This window comes from Pavona decussata, unplaced genomic scaffold (assembly GCF_977016875.1).
Source record: "Pavona decussata unplaced genomic scaffold, jaPavDecu1.1 SCAFFOLD_379, whole genome shotgun sequence".
In the NCBI taxonomy this organism is placed as follows: Eukaryota; Metazoa; Cnidaria; class Anthozoa; order Scleractinia; family Agariciidae; genus Pavona; species Pavona decussata.
In genome coordinates this window covers 57501-65000 of record NW_028145753.1, presented here as the reverse complement: position 1 = coordinate 65000, position 7500 = coordinate 57501, and positions in this window count along the sequence as shown.

Sequence of the window (7500 nt, the reverse complement as noted above, 5' to 3'; positions counted from 1 at the left end):
TCTAGTTGATGCCACAAAACGTCGTTATTGACTGTGTATTATTTGCCACATTCTGGCCACGTTTAAAAAGGTGATAATATAACTGTTTTTTTGATATAAAAATCCAAATATCTACAGCGAGTATAATGACTTTTTCGTTAAACGATGCTTCCATGTATATTTCAATGCGACTCGCCTTACGTTAAATTCAAATAGTGGGTCAGAGTCTGCCCTGTGCCAAAACTCATACAAGATGTTAAAATGATTCAGGAGTTACTTTAACGGTTTCCAATAACAGGTATTTCTCTGACAATTCGTCATTTTAAGTCACCGAAAACCGAAAAAAATTGGCATCTTTCCATTTAAATTCCACCAGATAAACATCAGGATTAAAGACTAAGGTATAGCAACAAAAGATATATAGACGACTAAGTTGTGGGTCACAAAGTTCGCAGTCCCAACTATTACAGATCATCATTGACGTCTTCCAAAATACAACTCTTGGTTACAAGTACAAGATATTCGTAAACGCAGGACACAATATTGGGATTTATTTTCACTTGCAATCGGCGCCGACTCTTTGTTAAACTACTAGAAATGGAGAACTTTACTAGGAAAGGAAACGGGTCAGACAATTAAGAGAGCACAGTTTTTCAGAGCATCGCTGTATTTTTTGCAGCTTTGAACATTTTCTTTCCTTTACTGCATCTCTGGGTAATGCCCTGGTCCTGTTAGTTCTTCATAAAGTGTCTTCCGTTCATCCTCCAACAAAACTACTGTTTCGATGTCTGGCAGTCACTGATCTTTGCGTCGGTCTTATTGTGCAACCCATTTATGTCATCAGTTTCCTGGACGTATACGCCGCTGCGATTACTATAAACCCGAGAATTGCGCACTACGTTAAAGAAATACACCGTGCTTTAAGTTTCGCTTTGTGTGGAGTATCTGTCTTCACGTCGACCGCCATAAGTGTGGACAGATTCCTTGCCTTAAAAATAGGTGTAAGATACAGATAATTGGTAAGTTTAAGGCGCGTTCGTACAGCTATAACATGTTTTTGGCTTACTGGTATTTCGGTTGGCCTTTAGAGTCGTTTTTGGAGCGTTCCCATTTCCTTCATGGCATTTATTATCGTCATTGCACTTTCTTTGGTCATTTCTGTCTTCTTTTACACGAAGATATATCTTAGACTACAACAACATTAAACTCAAGTTGAACATGTTCACCAAGGACAACCCAACAGACAAGGCAATCATTTAATCATAACCCAGTACAAGAAGACTGTCTACAGCATAGCATGGGTGCAGCTCGCCATGGTTGTATGTTATGTTCCGTTTATTATTTGTAATATAATCATAATGATTAAAGGATCGAGGGGTGTGAGTGTAGATATCTTTTGGGCATCTGCAGGGACTCTCGTTTACTTAAACTCGTCTCTAAACCCAATTCTTTACTGCTGGAAGATAACAGAAGTCAGACAAGCAGTAAAAGACACAGTTAGACATCTCTGCTGTTCGTCGAGTTAAGGTACGCATTACAGGCTGATGTCTAGAACGTAAAATAGCAAGTTTAACCGATAATTCATTGGATATAATTTTAGAAAACGGACAATGCAGCTCTCACAAGTCGATTAGAACTTTTGTTGTATGGCATTGTTTTTACCAGTAGCCGTTGAAAATGTTGTTAAAAATAATCTGTTGCAACATTACTTTTTTTTAAATAGAAGAAAGATCCTGTTTCATATATTTACATTCATTTATTTACCTTTTTTTATTTGTAAGTTTAAAGTCAAACTTCAACGCATCTGCTTGCAAAATATAACTGTAAATAAGTGATGTAGGCCGTAACACTTTCTGTATTATTTTGGATGGTTTTCTTCATGAAAGCCCCTTAAAATAATTAGAATGCGGCGAGCATATTGTGGCATAAAATACACATTGTAATTAGCCTGAATATATTAAGCGGAAACATAATTAGAAGTGATTAAAAACACGTTGACTGACATAAAAATACGAATAAGATCATGCTTTAAATCATGCGATCAAATATCCGTGTTTAAAGGGGATTTTGTTAAAGTTGCTTCATGTGTTTTCTTAGCCAACCCTCCTTAGGTTAGATAAAAAAATAAAAAAACTAGATTAGAGTCGACGAGACTGGAGAGAGAAGCTCCTCGCTACCTCACATTTCCTAGTATCTGAAGACCTGTAACAAGTTGTCTTCCCTGTGTCTAGTTTCTCTTGTAAACTGAACCGAAGAGCTAAGAAGTCATACCAATGCTACAATGGTTCTGGAATTACTCAAGAACAAGTGTTTCTCCGTTCATTGGTTATCAGTTTTAAGTCATGGCAAACAGAAAATATTCGCATCTTTCGATTTTATTTTTAACGTGCCCAACCACCATCTCCAGATCAAGAAATCATACTTTTTTCTGTCTTTTGGCGTTAGTGCGCAGTTGAAATCCCCTCCAATTATCAAGTTGCAATCTGAAAATCCACTTGATAAAACTTGATTTGTTGTGAAATGTCATTCAGACATTGGCAAGGACAAGGTCGCGATTATCTAGTTTGATTTCCAAAATTATTGGTTTTCCGTTTTTTGTCAAGACTCATACCACCATAAAACTAGAATTGTCAACCGCAAAAATGTTATATGGTATCATAGATGACGACCGCCTTTGTAATTTAACTAGTCAACTCCTACTAATTGTGAAATACTATATAAATATATATTGTTGCAGTATTAATGAAGAACCTTTGTCTTTTAGTACTTATCTAACAATAGTGATAAGTAAGGCTGAAATCGAAAAACAAATATCGACAAGGACTAATTCAAATGAACGTTATTACAACAAATGGAAACCTTTAATTGACAAGAAGTTTGTAACCTAGAGCTGTATATTACTTTTCTTTGTACATTGTAAGATATAACGGATATAGGCAAGCCATAGTAGTGAATGTGACTGTATTCTTGTTTTATTTCTTTCGTTGTATTCTAGTGTATTGTAAGTATTATTTGTACGTATTGTAAGGGTAATATAGATATTTTCAATAATAATAATAAAAAATCTCTAGAGCAAGATTAGTAAAAACCTTCAAAATACATAACAATGTATGGAAGTTTTCCCCAAGATGTCTAAAATATGAGTGGTTCCCCAAAATGTTCTCTCTGAATTCCAACAGCCCTTGCTAAGATATCCTTTTCCCACAGATAATCCATGCAAAGAAAACCTTCGTACCCGAGTTTTTGTTCTAATCCGAAATGCGCAGAACGTATGCGTAGTAACAAAGGGAGCCACTGTCACATACAGTGGTCCACTAAGTAAGAAATGAAAACCGAGAGCGGAGGTATTAAGCCAAATTTATGAATTGGCTTAATATCGACGTTCTCGGTTTTCATCCGACCTATTTTGTGACTTTTCCCTCATGAGGGAAGATCTGTTGTTCCAGAAACCGCTTTTGAGAAACAATATGTTTGAAAACATTAAAGTTTGGAAAAACAACGTTGCCTTGTGGAACAAGTTTTTTAGTACTGGTATGTAATGTGCGTCACTAGGGTATTTAAACAACGACATAATTATTTTGCAGTCAAAACCACATTTGCATTGGAGAGTGACAATTTAAGAGCCGTCCTCTGTAAATATCGACTATCGTCGTTTGGACGAGAAAAAATGAAATCCCTCAAACTTTCTCAGAAGAATGGTCTATATAAGTGATTCACATAAATATAACTTTCAGCTCAGTTCGATTCATTCGTGTTTTAGCTGTACGGCGACCATCTTGGTTTTACCGCTCTGAGAGGGCTTTTAGCGGCCATTTTAGGCCACACTTTTAAGAATTTGCCTTACAAAGAAAGCGTTACAAATCCGAACAAAATCTCATTATTCGAAACAAGCAAATGTTTGTTGTTGTGTTGAGAAGCTTTTTTGGGAATTTGATCAAATTCTGATTTTTTTTTACAAAATTTTTAATTTCTTTCCTATTGAACTACTCTTCAAGTGCCAAAAAAATGACCGAGTTTAAAGGAAAATATCGCTAAAGATACATTTGTTGGCATCCTAAAACAGCATCCCGGTTAAAGAGCAATGTTTCGTCTGTAAGAATATGCAATAAAATTTTTGGGCAGTTTAAAAGAGAAAATTACAGAAGAAGAAGTTTTAACTGTACTTTTGTCAACAAACACCGCCTTCCTAATTAGCATAACAACATGAAAATAACGATTTACTAAGAAAATAATGATAAATTCCACTAACCTCGTGAAATATCGAGAACTGGATACTTCAAAATATGTCAATTTATAGTTTCAGTTGGATACAGCCGCATTTTCGAGGATTTGTTGTGCGAAATCACTGTAATACACCGCAGCCGTTAAACTGAGTTGAATTCTTCAAAGTCCGCCAGGACAACCATCGGCCGAAAAAATTGCCTTCCGCCCCATAAGCTGCCGTGTGCAAGGTGTCAAATACTTCTCTGCTATCCTTAATGACCAAAACGTCTTTCAGCAACCATTTAAATCCTGCTTTGAACTGGAGATTCTCGTCAAGAAATCGTTTATGCTCCGTTGACCTTCCGCCATGATTAAACAATGAGATTGCGTTACAGAAACGCGCGCACATCCAGACGGGTTGGTGTGGAGGTGGAGAGGAAACAAAAATGGAAATGCTCCCAAATTAAGAAAAAGGGCCATTCAAGATTACTGTCAAAGCTATTTTATGCATTTCGGGTACTAAATAGGAAACATCTGTCCCAGAATAACGTGGAATATGATAAGCCCTTGTGCTGTATTTTTTAGGTTGGGGCATGGAAGAGGGGGGGGGGGGGGGGGGGCGGCAAGTAAAACACTTATTTACACCATCAGTTGATCGTTTGTCTTCTGTTTAGGTTTCATACATGATGTTGGTCAACGATTCTCGTCAATAATTTTTTTATGTTCTGTTGGCCCTTCGCCATGATTAAACAATGAGATTACGTTAAAGAAACGCGGGCACATCCGGGTGGGGTGGAGGTGGGGAGGAAATAAAAATGTCACGGACTTTAGCTTGTAAGACGCTGCGAAAGTGTTAGCCATTTTTTGCCTATTCGGGGCTATAAATTAAACACCTATCTTGGAATAATGGAACATGACTAGTGACTTTGGGGAACGTTGAGAAATTTGGGTAGGTTATAATTTTTTTCTGGTTTCTGTCGTAGTAGGAAGCACCCTTTGTAAAGTCACGGTCTCTTATTTAGATGGGCACCTTTTCCAGCGAGTTCAAATATTTTGTGGTTGATCTAGAGGCAAAAATGGACTTCTGGAACTTTAGTCGACAATTCGTTTCATGTTTTCTTTCCCTCTCTCACTGTGATCAAATTGCCTTGCGGAAACGCGAAGCCTATCGTTAAGTAGATTTATATAATGACTACATCAAATTAAATTTCATAGGTGTGGCTACTTTTCATTTTATTTCGTGGGGGAGGAAACGCGTGACGAACCCCTAAGGACGTCTGCGTTGTTTAATATTTTAAGTTGTTTGGGTCGCAAAAGAGAACCATAGAAATATAATGTGACAATCAAAACGTATTGTTTCCAGTTTAATAAATATATTCTTTTCGTCACACGCGTAAAGCGAATGGCTTAGTAACCGCACTTTTAATTGGTCCATGGAAAATTCCTGGTCATGGCCACCTGGTACTCGTCGTATGTTGGAGGTACCTGCGGATCCAGTACCCAAAACGATAAAATTGTGCAGTGTGTCCTACTGAGTGGCTGCTAAGGCGACGTGAGTGTCCATTTAAAAGCACTGCTCGTTTGGGCAGGTATAGTATGAGTATTTTGATATAATTTTATTTTAGCAGTTTTCTCTTAAGAAACACCAAAGTACAAATCATGAGTATCCATTCCTTGAAACGAATACATTTATTTTGAACTCCCCCACGAAATTCACAACCTGGTTTCCATGCCATTTCGAATCACAAGTTATCACCTGCAATTACACTTCATTACACCTTTTCACACGAAGACGCTAAAAATGGAAGCATTTGCGGAGTGAAAAGCGTGTAACTTGGTAAGAAGCAAACTGTCCCATTAGATCGTACTCTCTAAACTAATGCTGAATCTCATAAATTCTTCCTTATCAAATTTTCTTCCTTATAAAATTTGTTCTGAGGCATATATTAATCACGTGCTAGGAGACCTTGGGAAAGTGCTAATTTCATTGACGCCCATATAGTGTATACAAAAAATTTGTACTAATGTATTCACTCACGGGTTCCATCACTAGTCTGAAATGTCAGCCGTCTCCTCCCCCTAACCCTGAGACGGCTGACATTTCAGACTACAGTCGAACCTGTATATAACGGCCACCCTCGGGACTTGAGGAACTGGCCGCTTAATACAGGTGTCCGCTTAATACAGGATCACTAAAAATACTGACTGGGCGTGGTCTAATGTCAATTTTAATGGCGTATCATACAAAAACATTTCATGCAAAGAAAACAGTAGGACAATCAACACTCTTTCAAGCGATCAATACTTTAAAAAAAGTTCAGTGCCAGCTTGTAACAGCTATAATATACGTAACATTGTGTAATAGCACTGATGTCCTCTACTCTTCTACGGCATACAGTACTGTATTTCTATGACTTAAAGTTCAAAATAAATAACTCATTCCGTCATTTCATAGTTGTTACGTTCGAAATGGAGTTATAACCGAAATGTTGCTAATTAAAAGAAGTACAATAGAAAAAATTTCTTCAAGTTAAAAAAGGAATAGAGTAAGAATTACGGCGACTTAAAAAAGTCGGACACGTGCGTTTGGCGCTTCGGCATTTTAAACTTTTGTTTGTAGAGCAAATCGTTAACTGTCGACACTGCCAGCGACAATTCCTGTTATCCATGGTACTGCGCAAACGCCCGTAGTTGTTCTGCATGTTCTATAGCATCTGACAGTGATCTTTGAAGTCGATTCATTCTCCATCACATGACAGAAGAACAAGCTAATTAAAAAGGAATTTCTAGCTAAAGAGTGAAGCATATTCAAAACAAACTTGTTTTAGCGTTCGTAATATGGTACTGTACTTCAGCACATTGCGGACATCTGAAACTGGACGTTAACGATACTAAACGGCCGACTTATCAGCTTATAGTAGCTGTGTACATGTTATTTTGTTATCGTGACGATGGATCGCATTTTAAACACAATAAAATACCGCATAAAAAAGACATATGGCTCAGTTTCCATTCAAGGGTGGCCGCTTAATACAGGTAAAAATAGCAAAGAAAGACAAACATAGGACTGCTACAGGGTGGCCGCGGCCGCTTAATAGAGGTGGGCGCCTAATACAGGTAACAAATACAGCGTTTGAATGAGCGAAAAATCGGGACTTTGAAAATTGGCCGCTTAAAAGAGGGTGGCCGCTTAATACAGGGCCGTTATGTACAGGTCGGACTGTAGTTCCATCACCCGTCACGCTGCTTTTTTTTATGGGCCATCACGCGTCGAAAAAAAAAAACCCTTTCCCACTCTCAACTAAATGCCACTTACTA